Source organism: Magnolia sinica, chromosome 19 (genome assembly GCF_029962835.1).
Source record: "Magnolia sinica isolate HGM2019 chromosome 19, MsV1, whole genome shotgun sequence".
Taxonomy (NCBI): domain Eukaryota; kingdom Viridiplantae; phylum Streptophyta; class Magnoliopsida; order Magnoliales; family Magnoliaceae; genus Magnolia; species Magnolia sinica.
In genome coordinates, this window is record NC_080591.1 from 31,085,825 (window position 1) to 31,104,474 (window position 18,650).

General features: G+C 40.4%; 1 non-coding gene across 1 annotated transcript; it reads right to left on the minus strand.

Annotated features, from left to right (window-relative positions):
- Window positions 1-334: 334 nt before the first annotated feature.
- LOC131235834 (small nucleolar RNA R71) lies at window positions 335-441 on the minus strand. Its single transcript, XR_009166354.1, has one exon. It is a non-coding gene; the product is annotated as a small nucleolar RNA R71 (small nucleolar RNA).
- Between the last annotated feature and the right edge of the window lie 18,209 nt (window positions 442-18,650).

The window sequence follows — 18,650 nt, forward strand, 5'->3', positions numbered from 1 at the left end:
ACAACCGGCGGGGGTGAGCACGCCCTCATGCATGGTTTTTCTAGAAAATACTGGACACATGGATATCAAGCCAGGGGTGATCCAACTCCTTCCAAAATTTCATGGCCTTGAATATGAAAATCCATATTTACACTTAAAAGAGTTTGATGAGATCATAGCCACTCTATATTTTCCTAACGTGTTTGACAAAATGGTCAGGCTAAAACTCTTTCCCTTTTCTTTGAAAGAGAAAGCTAAGACGTGGTTACATTCACTACGTCCTCGATCTATTGGTAGATGGAATGTCATGATAAGGGAGTTCATAAAGAAAATTTTCCCATACCATAAGACAAATACCCTTAGAAAGTCGATCATAAACTTCGCCCAAAAGGAAGATGAAACATTCTTCCAATGTTGGGAGTAGTTCAAGGATCTTGTCAGTTCATGCCCACAACACAGTTTTGAAACGTGGCGCATCATGAACTTTTTCTATGATGGACTGACATCTCCCATGCGCCAATTAGTTGAGACGATGTGTAATAGGGAATTTATGAATAAAAGTGCCGATGAGGTGTGGGATTATTTTGATAAGGTTGTTGAAAACACACAATCATGGGACATCTCCCCAAAACAAGCACCATCTTTAGGCCAACTCAATCTAAAGGGAGGTATGGAATGTATCTCCTGAAAAATGATGATGAAATCAATACTAAAGTGACTAATCTCACCAGAAAACTTGAAGCCATGGAATTAAAGAAAGATAAGATTAAGGAAACCGTTTATGGCATTTCTGCTTACAACATTCACACAACTGAAAATTGTCCAACGATACCTACCTTTTAAGAGGTGTTGAATGAGCAATCCAATGCCGTGAACAATTACCAAAGACCTTTCAATGGACCTACCTCCAATATATACATTCTTAGTTGGAGAAATCATCCAAACTTTAGTTGGAGGAATGGACAATCTGCTACCCCTCAAAGTTTTTTAAACCAAATTCCAAATCAAGAGAAACCTCAAGAGGATCCGGTTCTAAAACATCTTTAAAAGCAAGAGCTTTTCAATCAGGGGATGCTACAAGACATTACAAAAGCCATACAAGGACTTGACACAAGGAATACGATTGGGAATAAGGGATGCCTTCCAGCTCAACCTCTTCCCAATCCAAAACCACAATATGAAGTTAGCGACCCGAGCTCTTCAAACCAAATGGAGCAAGCTAAATCTATCACCACTTTAAGAGTGGGAAGACCATTGAAAAAACTATTCCGTTTAGGACTGAAAAGCCTGAGGACCCAGAAGAGGACAACAATGATAGACCTAGCATTGCTCTATACGAATTAGAACCAAAACTTCAAGGTAAGCTAGTTGCCCCATTCCCCCAACGGTTGGTTGCACCAAAATCTCTCTCTAACTCTCAGGACATTTTAGAGGTGTTGAAACAAGTGAAGGTCAATATCCCTCTACTGGACGCGGTTAAACAAAATATTCAAAAGAAAATCTTCTTAATTAAGAAAGTGAGTTCCATCCTAAAGCAAGATGTGCCACAGAAATTCAAAGATCTTGGTAGCCCAACCATATCCTGTGTAAGTAGGAACTACTGAATAGAGCACACACTTCTTGACTTAGGAGCAAGAGTAAATCTAATTCCTTTCTCGGTTTACAAAGAGTTAGGTTTGGGTGAATTAAAACCCACCCTAACCACATTACAACTTGCTGATCGCTCAGGTCGTGTACCGAGAGGGATAATTGAGGATGTGTTGGTCTAGGTTGATAGATTCTACTACCCTATAGATTTTATCATCCTGGATACGGAACCCATCAACAACATAAGCACTCAGATTCCCATCATTCTTGATCGCTCATTCCTTGCCACTTCAAACGTAATCATTAATTGTAGGAATGGAGTCATGAGTATGTCGTTCGGGAATATGACATTGGAGTTAAATATCTATTTCAATACTGGCAGACGGTTAAAGGATGATGATGATTTCCACGACATTAACATGATAACTCTTTCATGGAAGATAGAACACCTTTGACCTTATCATCTGACCCTCTAGAGATGTGCCTGGCCCACTCCCATGATTTTGATGATGACATGATTAGGGAGATGAGTGTCATGCTTGATACTATGCTGGTACTTAAAGTTAACTTGTGGAGGCCACAATTTGAAGAGTTGCCCCAAACTGATGAAGTGCCTCTGTCGTCTAACCTCAAGGCACCGAAGCTTGACCTAAAACTTTAACCCTTTGATTTGAAATATGTCTATTTAGGTCAAGATGAGACATACCAAGTGATTTCCTCCCACCTTGAGCAAGAACAGGAGAGTATGCTCATATCTACTCTCATTGAGCATAAGGGAGCCCTTGGATGGGCGATTGTGGACCTTAAGGGAATTGACCATTCAGTTTTTACTCACCACATCTATCTTGAAGATAATGCGAAGACCTTTCATCAATCATAACGTAGACTAAATCCAAACATGAAGGAAGTGGTTAAGGCCAACGTTCTTAAGCTTTTGAATGTGGGTATCATATACCCTATATCCGATAGCCAAGGGGTGAGTCCAACTCAGGTGGTTCATAAGAAGTCCGGAATCACCATCATAGCCAATGCCAACAATGAACTCGTACCAACTAGAGTTACTACTGGTTGGAGAATATGCATTAACTGCAGGAAGTATGATGAAAAGATGTGAAGAAAAGAATTCGTTACGAGGAAGGACCACTTCCCTTTGCCCTTCATTGATCAAATCTTGGAAAGGCTAACTGGTCACTCGTACTATTGTTTCCTTGACGGGTATTCGAGCTACAACCAGATAGAGATAGCTCCTGAAGATCAGGAAAAGACCACATTCACATGTCCTTTTGGCACCTTTGCTTACCGAAGGATGCCATTCCGACTAGTAATGCCCCTGCCACTTTTCAATGATGCATGATGAGTATTTTTTCTGACATGGTGGGGCAATATCTAGAGGTCTTCATGGACGACTTCTCTATCTTTGGTCCATCTTTCAGTGATTTTTTAGAGAATCTTAAATGTATGATGAAAAGATGTGAAGAAAAGAATTTGGTACTCAATTGGGAGAAGTGCTATTTCATGGTTCGTAAGGGAATTGTCCTTGAACATATCATCTCGTCCAAGGGAATTGAGGTAGATAAGGCTAAAATTGATCTTATCTCTAACCTACCTCCACTCAGGAACATACAAGACATTCGATCCTTCTTAGGACACGTCTATTTTTATAGAAGATTCATAAAGGACTTTAGTCACCTCTCTCATCCTCTATGTAATCTACTTCAAAAGGATGCACCATATGAGTGGACTGAGCAATACCAGGAAGCTTTTACTAAGCTTAAGGGCACGTTAACCACTACACTTATCATGCAGCCACCCGATTGGAGCCTTCCTTTTGAACTTATGTGCGACGTGTCTGACTATGCTCTTGGGACAGTTTTAGGCCAGAGAAAAGAAAAGAAGCTCTACGTTATTCATTACAGAAGTAGAACTCTAAATCCTACCCAAGTGAACTACTCAAGTACTGAAAAGGAACTCTCAGCCGTAGTGTTCGCTTTGGACAAATTTAGGTCCTACTTGATCAGATCCAAGATCATTATTTACACAGATCATGTGGTGCTCAAGTATCTTCTTTCTAAGAAGAATGCTAAGCCCCACCTGATTAGATGGATCCTCCTACTCCAAAAATTTGTTTGGAAATAAGAGATAAGAAAAGGAGTAGAGAACATAGTGGATGACCATCTCTCCTACCTTGATCTCCCTAATTCCCTTAAGACGACACATATCAATGACATGTTCCCTGACGAACAACTATTCAAAGTCTTCCATTCACCTTGGTTTGTTGATATTACTAATTATCTTGCCACAGGTTTCACATCGACACATTGGACTATGTCAGATAAGAAGAAATTTTTCATCGAGGTGCACACGTTCTTCTGGGATGATCCGTATTTGTTTAAATATTGCCCATATCAAATCTTAAGGAGATGTGTGCCAGATGATGAACATCAAAGTGTCATCTCCTTGTGTCACTTATGGGCTTGTAGTAGTCACTTTTCTGCTAAAAAGACCACGGCTAAGATTCTGCAGTGTGGCTTTTACTGGCCCACTATGTTCAAGGACACTCATGAGTTTTGCGAGGCTTCTGAGCGTTGTTAGAAGTTGGGAGCTTTGTCCCGTTGAAATATGATGCCCTTGAACCCCATCCTTATCATAGAACTATTTGATTGCTGGGGCATCGATTTCATGAGACCATTCCCCCAATCCTTTGAAAATTTATATATTTTGGTCACCGTAGACTATGTCACTAAATGGGTCGAAGTGATTCTGTGCCAGAATAATGACCATTAAACGATCATTAAATTCTTAAAAGAGAACATCATTTCTTGGTTTAGAACGCCTTGAGCCATCATTAGTGATGGGGGCTCACATTTTTGTAATAGGCCATTCGCGAATTTAATGAAGAAATATGGTATCTCTCATAAGGTGAGCACTCTATACCACCCACAAACAAGTGGGCAAGCTGAGATTTCTAATAGGAAGATTAAACACATTTTGGAAAAGATAGTTAACTCTGACCATAAGGATTGGTCAATCTGATTGACCGATGCCTTATGGGCTTACCGTACTACATTTAAAACCCTTATTAGAATGTCTCCCTTTAGACTTGTCTATGGAAAAACTTGCCACTTGCCTGTGGAGTTGGAACATAGAGCCTACTGGGCGATTAAAAATTTGAACTTCAATTTGGACAACGTTGGCTCGCTACACAAACTTCAGTTGAATGAACTTGAAGAAATTCGAAACGATGCGTATGAGAACTCGAGAATTTACAAGGACAGGATGAAGGCATTTCACGACCAGCACATTCTTCAAAAATCATCTACACCAGGTCAGAAGGTCCTTTTGTATAATTCTTTATTACATCTCTTTCGGGGAAAAATCTGATCTTGTTGGACCGACCCTTTCACTGTTATCAATGTTTATCCTCATGGGGCTGTCGAGATTCGGAATCCAACTAATGTTAATGAGTTTAAAGTAAATGGACATCGATTAAAGCTATTTGTGGAGAAATTTGATTCAGAGGGCATGTCCATACCTCTGACTGATCCTGTTTATCAGGATTGACCTCTTAGTCTGACAGAGGTGTAGTTAGGTTTTTATTTTTTGTTCTAGGATAGTTTGCTTTATGCCGTTTTATGATAGTTAGCTTTATGCTATTAGGATAGGTTGCTTTCCATTTGTTTTAGGATGGTTGCTATTTGTTGGTTTAACTCTTGTGCTGACCCACCTTCACGTTGAGATCCTTTGGAAAAAGCTTCAAAATTTTCTCCATCAGGTACTATCTTCCCATCACTTCTCCTTTACTTTCATTGTCTCATGTGCATTGCATGCTCATATCTTTTACATTGAGGACAATATAGATTTTAAGTTCGGGATGGGACATTAGGTTACCTAATCAGTGTTTTCTCAGTCTTGAGCAAAACAAATTTGTGAAATTTAAATTTTTTTTTAAAAATTTTGTGAATTAGAGTGATTTTGAAGGCCATTCTTGATTTAGAAGTATAAGATGCTTAATGTTGGTGATTTATGACTCTTGGATGCAGTTGCTTGCTAGATTTCACAGTTAAGTCGAATTATTAATCTATGATTAGAAGGTTTTGATTGAGTCATGCTTTCGCATGTCACATCTAGCTTACACATTAAGGTTTCAGTTCAATATTGAAATGTTAACTTGGTGATCATTAAGCATAGAAGGAACCAGCCTGGGGAATTTGTCCATCATATTAAAAAAAAGGAGAATACCCAGCTAATAAAAAACAGTTGTCATAAAAAACGACTACCTATTAAAGATCTTAAAAAAGGTTGACATAGTGTGAAGCCGTCGATGGAAAAATCAAAAGTTGGAAGAATAACAAGGCTGAACTGTAAGACAAGTTTTGGTTTAAGTTGGGTTATCCAGAATGCTCTTTTTGGTTATCAATGTTATTAAGAAAATTGATGATTGGACCTTTAATTGTGATAAGTCGAGATTGCATTATGCACTCACAGCACTCAATGTTTAGAATTATTCTAAATGATGGATTAATACTTTGAACTTGACCACGAAGTTTACCGAGCGCTCAATTTTAGGAGAAAATATGACTCAACATTGATGCATCTTAGAATTCTATTATCTGGATTGTTTTTCAATAACCACTTGAGTTTATAGAAATTGTCCTATGATTCTCGAAATATTTTTCACATACTTTGCTCGGGACTAGGAAAATGCTGGTTGGGGATTGTGTTGAGGGACAAATATTGCATATTAGACCCCAATTATTACTTGGTTTTATGAACATGATAATGCTTAATGCTCTATTTTAATCATGTTTGTGTTGCAAGGTGAATTTAAGAGCTTAGATTGAAAATGATATTAAAAGTTTAGATTTGATGCTCAAGAATCACCAAGGCAAGGGACGGATCTTAAGAGATTGAGATTGAAGAATTCACACGCCAAAGATCCGAGGAAACCAAGTGATTGAAGATAAGAAAGCCTGAAAATCATCCTGAGTGCAAGATCATAGGGTTTCCACCATCCATTTGGCATAAAACTTTATATCCGGTCTGAGTATCGAAAAGTAATCGTACACGTAAAATTGTAACCGCCGGATCTCTGTAGAAGTAGTCAACGGAAAGATCGGCCATAAATCACCAAATTGGGGCCCACCTGAAATGCCTCAATTTTGGACTCAACCCTTTAAGTTAGATGGGAAGGGAGATGGATGGTGTGGATTTATCAGAAACATCAATGATGGACCCACACGAGTGCTACACGTGCACCACAGGGGGTGCGCTCACAGTACACCAAACACCAGGTCGTGCCAAACGTGGTTTGTCCCTATAAATTCAAATTCGAGAGAGATCTTCTCTCTCCTCTTACGTAGCGTGTGGGCGGGCATCCGCTGTAATGCATTGTGGCCCACCACCTTTGATCGGATGGATGATCCGAGCTGTTCACTGTGTCCGGAAGGGGAAGCCGACCACAACCATGGTGATCATGTGCACCCATGCACATGCTCACAAGAAGATTACATTCAAACGTAGGACAGATGACAGAAGCATAGATTCAGTGGGCCGCATCAACGGACAGCCAAAAACATCCATCTTCGACTGAAATTCTGAGGAGAATCCAATGGACGGAGTGGATTTCCTCACCGACATTGATCATGGACCCCGCTGGGTTCACCGCAAGAAGCTTGCGTAAGCAACAACATCCAGAGGAAACCCAGACATTCGAGGCCCTTGTGCGATCGTGGTCAGGATCGGACCCATGATCCTAACTATCCAAACCTCTCCCTGAGGAGTTTCAACCAAGCCCACGAAGGCTGATCGACATAGATCCCGCAATAGGATTGTTAAATTGGCTTTGCTAGATGCGATCCGTGGGTTCCTTGCTAGGTCACTGCCTTTTGCTGCACACGTTCTCACCGCCTCTTGTTGCAAAAGAAAGGTCAGTTCTCCACTCCAATAGACATACATCACCCTATAAAGGGAGGAGAGAGAGAGAGAGAGAGAGAGAGAGAGAGAGAGAGGAGGACATGAGAAGAAAAAGAGAGAAAAGAAGAAAGAAAGAGAGAGGAGCGGACGACCGGCCCCAGGAGTTCTTCTTTCCTCCTTAATCCTTTTCCCTTTCTTTGATGCTTTTCTTTAGGATTTTTTAGTTCAATCATGTCTATGATTGGATAAACCTCTTAGCTAGGGCTAAGAGGTGAAGCTTATAGCATGATGAGATCTTTCTATTGCTTTGATTCGTGTTTAAGTTGAACTATCCTTGATTTTAGTTTGCTTATAAGAAATACTTTTAGTTTTCAATGGTTTTTTGTGACTTAAATTACAATAGATCTGCGATAGCTTTGAGTATGTTCTTTTCATTATCGAGATTGTGAACTTGGGAACTCTGTTGTTCACCATCATCTCTTGGACATGGTTGGGTGATGGAATTCTTCCTAACTAGAGCTGGGCATCGGACCGAGTCGACTCGGATTTGGCCCAACCCGACCAGGTTCGGATTTTACATGGCTCAACCTGAACTCGGATAGAATCGGGACCGAGTCTGAGTCAGCTGACTCGGTCAGACCCGAACATGTGCTGGTTTGAACTGATCCGAGTCTGACTTAGTCAGGAAAATCAAGTTGGATCGGATTGGGCAACGTCCGGATCGTTTATTTTTTTCAACGGTGTGGAAATCATTATTCTTAGTTTTTTCAATGATGCGATCTACTTAATTATTAAATATACTTAAAATTTAGTATCAACCCCTAAAATGATCCGAAAAAACTGATGGATGGTGTGGATAAACAAAAAAAAATCAAGACGGGCCCCACATAGTTTATCTAGTAGGATGAAAACGCACAACAAGCTTCTTGAATAAGCTTTACACCGGCCATGGGAAGCGGATTGCATGCTGAGTAAACTCTGTGGGATCCATCATGATTTATCTATTTGATCCACACTGTCCATCCATTTTAAAAGTTAATTTCATTTCCATATACCAAAAATAAAGTATATCTAAAGATCAAATAGACCACACCACAGGAAATAGTGTGAATTGAGTGCCTACCATTGAAAATTTCTGGGGGGACACCGAAGTTTTGGATCAAGCTAATATTTTTTCTTTACCTCTGTCCAAGTCTTTTTTATCTTATGAACATGTTGGATGACATATAAACTTCATTGTGGGCACTAGAAATATTTCAACGGTCGAAATCATTATTCCCACTGTTTCCAGTGGTATGGTTCACTTAAGCTTTGTATATGCTTTAATTTTAAGCTCAACTTACAAAATTAGCTGAAATAGCATATGAACGGATTAGATAAACAACATATATTCAAGGTGGGCCCAACTGAGTTTACTCAATACGATAAAGCCTACTGAGTAACTCAGTACGCAATCCCATTTCCCAGCTCTTGTATCTTCTTGGAGAAGCTTTGAAATTCCCAAGTATCCGTAGCTGGTACCAGCTATATATAGCTGCTCTAGGCACGTGTCGGGCGACGCTCCTCGAGCTCTGCGTTGTGAGGACGGTTCAAAGGAGATCAAAGCTACTGGGCCCACACTGATGTTTTTATTATATCTACACCGTTAATCTGATTTTAGAGATCATTTTATAGCATTATTCAAAAAATGAATCATATCCAAAGATCATCTGGACCACATTATAAATAGTAGTGGAGATAATGATTTTCACTGTTAAAAAATTTATAGGGCCCACCATGACATTTATTTTACATCCAATCTATTCATAAGGTCACAAGTGAAGGAAAAATAAATTTCACAAGGTCCTTACCTAAATGAAGAGGAAAAAAAATTTCATATTAATCCAAAATTTCTTTGACCCTAAAAAGGGTTTCAATGGTAGACGTTCAATCTCCTACTAGTTTTTACAGTGTGGTCCAGTTGATGGTTAGATATGTCTTATTTTTTGTCTCAAGCCTTAAAACAAGCTTGCCAAATGGATGGACAGTTTGGATATAACACATACCTCGTGATCAGACCCACAAAACTTGCTAATGTTAAACCAGCCGATCCGCTTCGGACACCAGCCAATCCGCTTCCGTCTTTGGGTCTGACTATCAAGACGACAGCCGGTAAACTGTTGTATGCCAACCATTCTTCTGCTGCGACTCTCTCTCTTTCCCTCTTTCTCTCTTTCGTACATAACTATACACCATCTCCAATAGCAGAAAGAGAAGGATTTGATCTCTAACAACCTTCTCCTTACTTTCTTCTTCAACAGAAATGGAGAGATAGATAGAGAGAGATAGACAGATATAGAGAGATAGAGAGAGATAGGGCAGGGTTTTTTGGCGCTAAACGAAAAATCTGGACGGGAAATTTTTTTTAGAGGGATATTTACATCTCGGGTCGGGTCGGTTTGGACCCTTTCGGTCCGGGTTTTCAGATCGGTCCTGTCCAAATACACTTCTATCCGAACCCGACCCGTAAAACTATCAGATCCGGATTGACAAACTTGATTAGGCCGATCTAGGCCGTCGGTTCTGTTCGGAACGGTACCAAGTTGGGTTGGATCCATCGGATCGGGTCTAATATGCCCACCTCTATTCCTAACGTTCATAATTCTCCTATATTGGTTGTGGAATGGTATATTCTATTGTTTGCTTTATCTCATGGCCATGGTTTAGTGATGGAGTCACTTTTAGTTCTCATACCTATCATTCATTGAAAATTAGATCAAAGTAAGTTTAGATTTAATTTTTAATGAGATATCTTCCAATTGGATGAAGATGGGACTCTAATTCCAGTTGTGTTTATGAATCAAGCATAGATCGCCCTAATCTCTACAAGTGGATCCTTAAAAACCCTAGTTTCCCACCTTTGAATTTTACAAGTTTTAGTTACATCTTTTACAATTATTCTCTTAAATTCTCTAGATTTAGATTATATCTTCTTCTAGTTCTAGTTCTAGTTGCTTTCAAAATACGTACAAGTTTCAGTCCTTGTGGATTCGACCTCGGTCTTACCGAGATTATTACTACATCGCGACCCTGCACTTGGGGTTGTAAGCAACTAGCCCCAGGGACGAGGTCTATGTGATGTTGGATGTCCCTTATGGGAGGCAATCCATTGGGTTAATCTTTAGGCTAGACTTCTTTGAATTCATTTAGTAACAACCTTAAACTTGGAGGAATGTTTGAGGCTCCGATTCCTCGCCCTTCACCACTACAACATATACCTCGTCAGTTTCCTTGGATTCCTCCATTAAATCCAGAATGGTCGGAGGGAACTCCCCTCAACTTTAGAAGCTTCAGGGTAGTTCTCTGGTGCCACAGGTGCAAGGATTATTTTTCGACTATCCTTGACGAAGACGCAAACATTATCTTATCCTCGGTGGGTCGCACCATGGTCCGACTTTCATGGTCGACCGAGTAACATATGACATGCTTTTATGTCGACCATGCCACAAAGTATTTGATCCTTATAAGTTTTTCCAATTGAGAACGAGACAGTGCATCGTTTAGTTACCTTGGTCTTGTTCACCCTTTTTATCCAGCTAGTTGAGTATGGCGAAGGATGTTTCATCGTTGGTAATTGCAACTTATCCACCATCACTCTTGAGACGATGTTCTCGCTACTGCCACTGTTTATTATTACATCACAGATCTTTCCATTGACAGTGCATCATGTACAGAATATATTATGTCGCTGTGGATGTAATTCCTTCTGTGGGGTGTACAGTAATCGCCTCACAACTAGAGATTCATCACGATCCTCTCTCGTCCATTCATCGCCATCTGTTCCTTCCTCAGTGGCTTGTTTATGTTCATCAAAGCCAGGGTCTTCTTCTGCGACCTCATCTTCAGTGCCCCCTTCGTTTATGGTCAAGTGTGTTGTGGGATGTTGAGGATAGGTGTTTGATAAGTGGCCCAGTTGGCCACAACGATAACAATTGTTCAACCTTGGTCGAGAGTAAGGATTTGGAATCCTACTCAGGCTCGTTGTTGTGGGTGCTACATGTTGAGGCTTAAATGAGTCGCTCTCCGTATCACGATTTGTAATTATAGGAGGTTGATGATATTCTCCTACTAGTTCTTTTCTCCGTGCCAGCACTGGATCATGCGGGGGACTCGTCATGGGGGCTTGAGTTGCAGGATAAGGCCGAGTAGGAACTCTTGCAAGTTGCATTTTTTCCTTACCTGCCAATTGAACCGCTTCATACATTGTCCCGACTGGGTGCATTTGAACTCGATCCTAAATCGTTGATCATAACCCACCTATAAATCACGTTACCTTCTATGATTCGGTTTCTGACAAATCGTTTCATATTGCTAACCGCTGGAATTCTTTGGTGTAGTCGGTGATGGTTCGATTCCCCTGTAGGCAGTTTTGGTATTGTTGGAATAATACCTGCTCGTAATCACTAAGAAGAAATTGTGATCGAAGAAGGCATCTCATCCGTGGCCATGATAAGATAGGTGTCTTATTTTGTCAGGCATGTGAGAGTTGTAATAGCTCCCACCATACAGAAGCACTAGATTTTAATTTAAACGTTATTAATTACACCTTTTTATGCTCTGGCACGTCCATGAAATCAAAATATTGTTCTACTTTGGCTAGCCAGTCAAAGAAATCTTCTATGCATAATAAACCGTTAAAACTAGGAAGTCCAGCCTTACCTCGATAGTCTCTTTCAACATAATCTAGATGATTGCCTCCATGGATTGGTCATCGTGCAAAGCCTTCATGTAACAGCCCGAGATTTCACGGCCAGAGTTTATACTTGTGCCATAGAAAACCGGGTGTTAATAATGTAAAACTGGGATGCTTTGAAAATCACACCATATTTTTTTATTTAGATCACATCCAGATACATTTCTGAAGGTAGCATTCACAAGAATAAGATCAACTATATTGATTATATTTCATCACAGTAAAAGAACAATCAAATGCCCTCTCAATGGGAGCTTATTACATTTATCGAGTTCGTGGAGGAAGTATAAAACTAAATGCTAAATTGTCTTCTCATTCTTTCAACTTAATCTTCCTTAGGGAGAACGTTCACTAAGTCTTCAATCTGTATACCACCTGCATAATCTGTATGGTTGGGAGAGGGTCAATGCCCTACTCACAGTGACGGTTGTCCTTTAAGATTAACAGTAATTTAAGAGATTCATAAAAGCAAGATAAATATTCGGATAGGTCAAGTACTCCATACTACAAGAGGTATCAATGCACAAGCAATCTATATGAGATGCATGCCTAGCAAAGTATATGCAGTGTATCACTCTTAGTGATCGCCAGAATGTGGAATGTGATTATAGTTATCCGACTCACCTCGCATCCCATTCTATGGAGATTTGCCGACTTGTCCCATGCTTAACATGGTTTTACGCAGTTATCCCAAGACAAACACCACACATGACCAGGTGAATCTCACAACCCAGATTGGACTGACTAAAGCGACAACCAACTCTCAAAGACCGAAAAAGGAGCAACTAAGCGACATCCAGTTCCCCAAGAAAAACTGGATTGGAGTGACTAAGCGACATCCAGTTCCCCAAGAAAAACTGGATTGGAGCGACTAAGCGACATCCAGTTCCCCAAACTGATGTGTCACGTATATAGAACATTTACACACACCAGCTGCTGCACTCTCACCCGAGAAACATGGAATTACGTGTCCATGATATTTAATCGATCAGTAAAGGAGGGATTCCCAACATAGTACTTGTATCAAGAGGGAATTCCTTTATCCATGGACGGTTAAGAATATCAAGACACCTGTCGAGCCCTTAAGGAAAAAGGGTGAGTGACAATAACCAGCTTGAATAAGAGGCGAGTGACAAAAGTCAACTCGATCGTGAGGAGAGTGGTTAAAGCCAACTCAATAAATAAAAGAGCAGCACGACCGATTCTTTAAGATGGGTAGCAATGGCCAACTCCATAAGTAAAAGAGCGATAACCATCGATTCTTGGATATGGAGAGTGGTAGGGCCAAATTAATGGTAAGGCAAGAGCAAGGCTTATATCCATAGCATCCCATGAATCTAAGAAAGTCTCTTACAATGGATATCATGTAAAAATCTCAAAAAGGCGTCAATAATTGATGATAGCAATTTAAAATGAAAACAAAGGGAAAGTAATGAAAATCTGAGTACAAATAAAAGGCATGAAAAAGGACAAGTGTAAAGACAAGATAAAATGCATCAATTCGATTAAGACAGACGGTACGTAAAAGGCACGATAAAATAACATGAAGGCATAAAAGGGCAGGATAAATATATCAACTTAAATTAACATAAGCTTAAAGGATAAAACCCTCACCTCTTAAATCAAATCGTCCTCACTCGAGGCTAGATGTCCATGTATATACCTTGACATCAAACTACATCTTAAGTCACATGGTTTGAACAATTAGGGTTAAGTTATATTTGAGCCTATGAACCGAGTTTAGAAGTTACACTTGAATAGGGGGTCTAAAATAAAACCTTTAAATATGATGTTGTGTGGATGGGTGCCTTACCTCATTCAATGCCAATTTTTTTTGTTTGGACAAAACTTGAAGTTAAATACATCTCTTCACCGAGTCGACTCAGTTACACTCGATCTCTATACTTAGTCTTGGATTCTAGTATTGATGTGATTTTAGACGAACTAGAATGGAAATAGGGGAAGACGGTATGTGTGCCTTACCTACCAGGATGGTTTGCTAGGATCACCCAACTCATTCCTGACTCAGTCGAGTCGACTTGGAACCCAACTCTCTCTTCCTCTTTCTTCCTCTTTTCTTTTCTTTCTCTTTTCCTTTTCTTTTCTTTTCTTCCTTCTCTTTCTTTTTCTTTCTTTTCCTTTCCTCCCGGTCGGCAGATGGTTTGGATGGTCCAGGCATCTCCCTTTTTCCGTAGAGTGTAGCTCTCGTCTGCGCGCTTTCCCTCTCTCTCACTCTGTTTTGTTTTTGCAGCGTACCTGGCGGTGGGTTTTTATACATAGCTTCGAATCTTCTGGAGAGTCGGCTACCGCCAACGTTCGCACAGCACCTCTGAGATGAATTTGGTCCTTCGCCATCGGAATTGTCCAAGTTATTGGCTGACAGATGATCCCTCAATGGGTCATCATGCGTCCATGATTAGCTCGTTCTTGGTGGAGAGGATGACTTCCTTTTCACGGCGGATCCAATCATCCCCATTTTCCTTTCTTCCCGGCGTCATCAGATGGATCGGATTGATTGTAGGACGATCCCTGGTCCGCAAAATCTATGGCCGACGTGAGACCGCACGGTCCCTTGCGACGGGGAGAAACAATCTCCACAACGTGAGGAAACTTCGAAAGAAGTCGATCGTTTCTTTCGGGTTTCTTGGGAAGGATCAGAAATAATCCTCCTTGGTTTTGGACGGCTATGATCGATTCAAATTCCCTTCATTGAACTCCCGTGCGTAGAGAATTGAATTAGTTGTTTTTCTTTCTTTTTCTACGTTTATTACGGACGACAGTTGGGTGGAGTTTGTTTAGCTTTGCGACGATGTTGAAGGTAATAGGGGCCAGGTTTCGGTCGATTTCACCCCTTGATCATGATGAATGGTCCTGATCATCCTGTCTGATAATAGGAGTGGACCATCTCGCCCCCAAATAGACGCTATTCGTTTAAAGTTACGGTGCAGAGATCTTCTTTTGCCGAAAATCACGTGCACACACGTGTACAACCTCACCTGGGAACTCCTAGGGTTGGGATGGAGGTGGACCCTGACACAATGGACGGCCTGGATCATCTATGTGGGCCATGATGGTGGGCCACAGTAGCTCCCAAAACGGGCACTGTCCGTCCGTTGCGGGCGGAAGAGTGAAACAGGGAGAGCTCTCTCCCTCTTTGGAAAGCACGGGTCAAACTCGGTTGGACCGCGCTGGTGGTTCGATGCACTGAAGTTGCCCGTACAGGTTGTGCACATGCATCACGGGTGGGGTCCACAAAGATGCCTATGGAGGCACCTATTCCGTCGATCCGTTTTTCCATCTTATTTAAGGGGTTGAGCCCAAATTTAAAGTATATTCAAAGATTAAAAGGGCTCAAAATTAACTATTAATGGCCAATATGTCCATTAGGTCACTTATACAATGATCTAAGGGCTGACATTTAGCATGTATGGTTAATTTAGGATTCATAGGCATGGTATAAATTTTCACACTAACTAGAACGTGGGAACCATGTGATCTAGAACTTAACGGTCTAGGTTAATGATATTTTCATAATTATTACCGATCTGAGAGTTTTATGAGATCTAATGGGTCTTATATGATAGTAGACACGTTTCTAAGAAATTCTTACAAGAGAACTTATATCAAAATCATTGTAGATAAAGAGTTATTCACCGATTTAATCAAAGGATGGTATGTATATCAAATCACATGATTAACGATCAGATGACTTGTATTATGGATGAAGATCATTCTTAACGGTCAAATTCATGTCAAGGCATAGATGTAAGGTTAAGATAGATAGATCTATATCGTATTCACGTACATATTAGTTAAATTTCATCGTAACACTTGAGAACTTTCAATACTCGAGTATTGAAAAGTTCAGGGTGTTACACTTCATTAAAGTCCTTGTCAGTAGAACTCGAATCATCTAGTGTAGTCCTACTATTACCACTGGTATTGCTCTACCAAAAATGGGGTTTTGCCGTACAGCAACCACGGGCGGTGGAGCATCGCATAGGGCTTGAGGCGGAAGTAACACATCTGCAAGACGGTCGGGGGTTGCCTGCAGCCCTTGCATAGTCAACTAACTCTCCCGGTGGAAAGCTTCCATTTTTTTCGAAAGATAATGAATCCTTAAATCACCGTTCATAGGATTTTGGTTTATATATACCTTCGTTGTTTGCCATCGGCCCGAGGGGAATCCTCGCTCTGATACCAAGTAACGTAGGGATGAATGTGATGAGGTCGATCACCGTCTTCCTCAAGGGGATAACTACTCCGAATCCACGGAGCTTCTCTGGACTCCTCATACAGACTTCTCGAATCTACGAGGAAAAAGTGAGAAAAATATAAAATAAATTCTATAAATTTCATAATTTGATTGATGAATGAAATAACCAAGTTCACAACCCTTTAAATAGGGATATTAAGCCATGGGAGGAGTTTCAGAATCAAACTACAACTAAAACTCCAAGAATTCATGACTTACTATAAATAATAAACTTACTATTTATATACGGTTGTGATGTCTACTAGTGCGCATGGTTTTTGGCCAAAAATAGTAAGTGTCCTATTTGGCCGAATCACGACGTTCTCCTAATTTTTCGAAGCACTTTTCATGTTGGGCGCAACTCCTAAAGCCCAACGAATGAAGAGTTATACTCAAACTAAAACTTACTATAAATAATAAAAACGAAAATAAAACAAGAATTTGACCATCGATCTGTTGGTATTTCTCTAAAGTAGCTTGTCCTACCCCAAAATCATATATGGTACGCTAAATAATTCTTTTCGGATTGCGAGATATGCCAGATTTAAGGGTCTCGATAGTCCAGATCCCTTCCACTTGCGATCGGGCCTCTTCTGATCCATCTTGGCTATGAAACTGTCTGCGACCCGCTCTACATCACTTCCGACAGGCATCAAGGCTTGGAAACACTATGGGGGGGGGGGGGGGGGGGGATGTTCGGGTTTAGAAAATTTTTTTCGAATCATTGCTACCCGTGGTGTTTGATTGCAACATGGTTGTCACCATTCCATCCAGTTTTCAAGCCAGACCAACCCGGCCCAATCAAATTATAGGCGATGTGGAAGAACTCGGTCCCCTTATAGTAATATAACGTGCTTCTTTTCCTCCAGAAGATGCGATTGAGGGAGCATCGAGAGTGAATGAGATACCACAAGTAAATACTGTTACCATGGAGTCAGGGGCATCATCTAAAAGGGTAGTTATAGAAAGGCTCATTCACGATGTGACTCAATATTTTAAACGTTGTATATATCCCCTCACATCAAGGGCTGCCTAGTCACCAGAATCTTGGTTGACAATGGGGTTGGTGTTAATCTTCTCCTAGCAAGAATGATACAAAATTGGAAAACAATACGACCGATCTGATCCCATTTGAGGTAACAGTCAGAAACTTCGCTGGACATGTCACCAACACATATGGTGTGCTACCAGTTGACTTGGTCGTAGGCACTATGAGAGTATTGGCTCCTTTCTTTATGGTTGATACCTCGTCCATTTACAATGCTTGCTCAGGAGGGACTGGATTCATTTCTTTGTGTGCAACCCATCGTCCTTACATCAATTCATAATATTTTGGAATCAAGATAAAGTTGAGTTGGTGTTGGCCAATAACAAGCCATTCTTGGCTACCTTAAATGCAAATGAGGCCTATTATTACGGATATGAAGTATAACCAATTCGCTTTACAGGAAGGAATAAGCATGGACAACCAACTGGGATATTTGTCAAAAAGAACCCAGAAAGCATCGCGCAGGATATTGTTGCCATAATTCATCCAATCGATAACCTGTTGAGGGATATTGTACCTTCTCGGCTAGTTCCACGTTGTACCATCGAAGAGGTCCCATGGCCAATACACTGATATATGGGAAGTGCATGGTTGATTTCATAGCTAGAATAAAAAGGTTGGAACAAAGCCTGAAAAATGTTGATGATAGTTGCTTTGAAAACCTGGCCAATATGGTTGTTCTAGCCAATGAGGATGAGATAGACATGAAATTAAAGGAAGCACTTGATAAAATGGAAGACTCGTAGGCTTATGTTTAGGATTCCTTGGTTGAGGTGAATTTAGGAATAGAGCAGGACCCTAAGCCAACTTTTATCAGTAGATTGTTAAAACCATATGATAAAGTTAAGCTCAATGGTTTATTTAGAGAGTTTATCGATTGTTTTGCATGGGATTATCATGAGATGTTAGGATTAGATCAAATTTTTATTGATTACAGATTACCAATAAAGGAATGTTATTAACTGCATAAGCGACCACTTAGGTGAATGGTGGCAGAGGTCACTCGGAAAAAAAAAAGAAAATGAAAAAGAGAGGAAGAGATTGAACATCTGTTGAAGGAAGATCGATTTCATTAGTTCCTTTAAGTATGCTGAGTGGATCTCAAATGTGGTCCCAATCATCAAGAAGAATGGTAA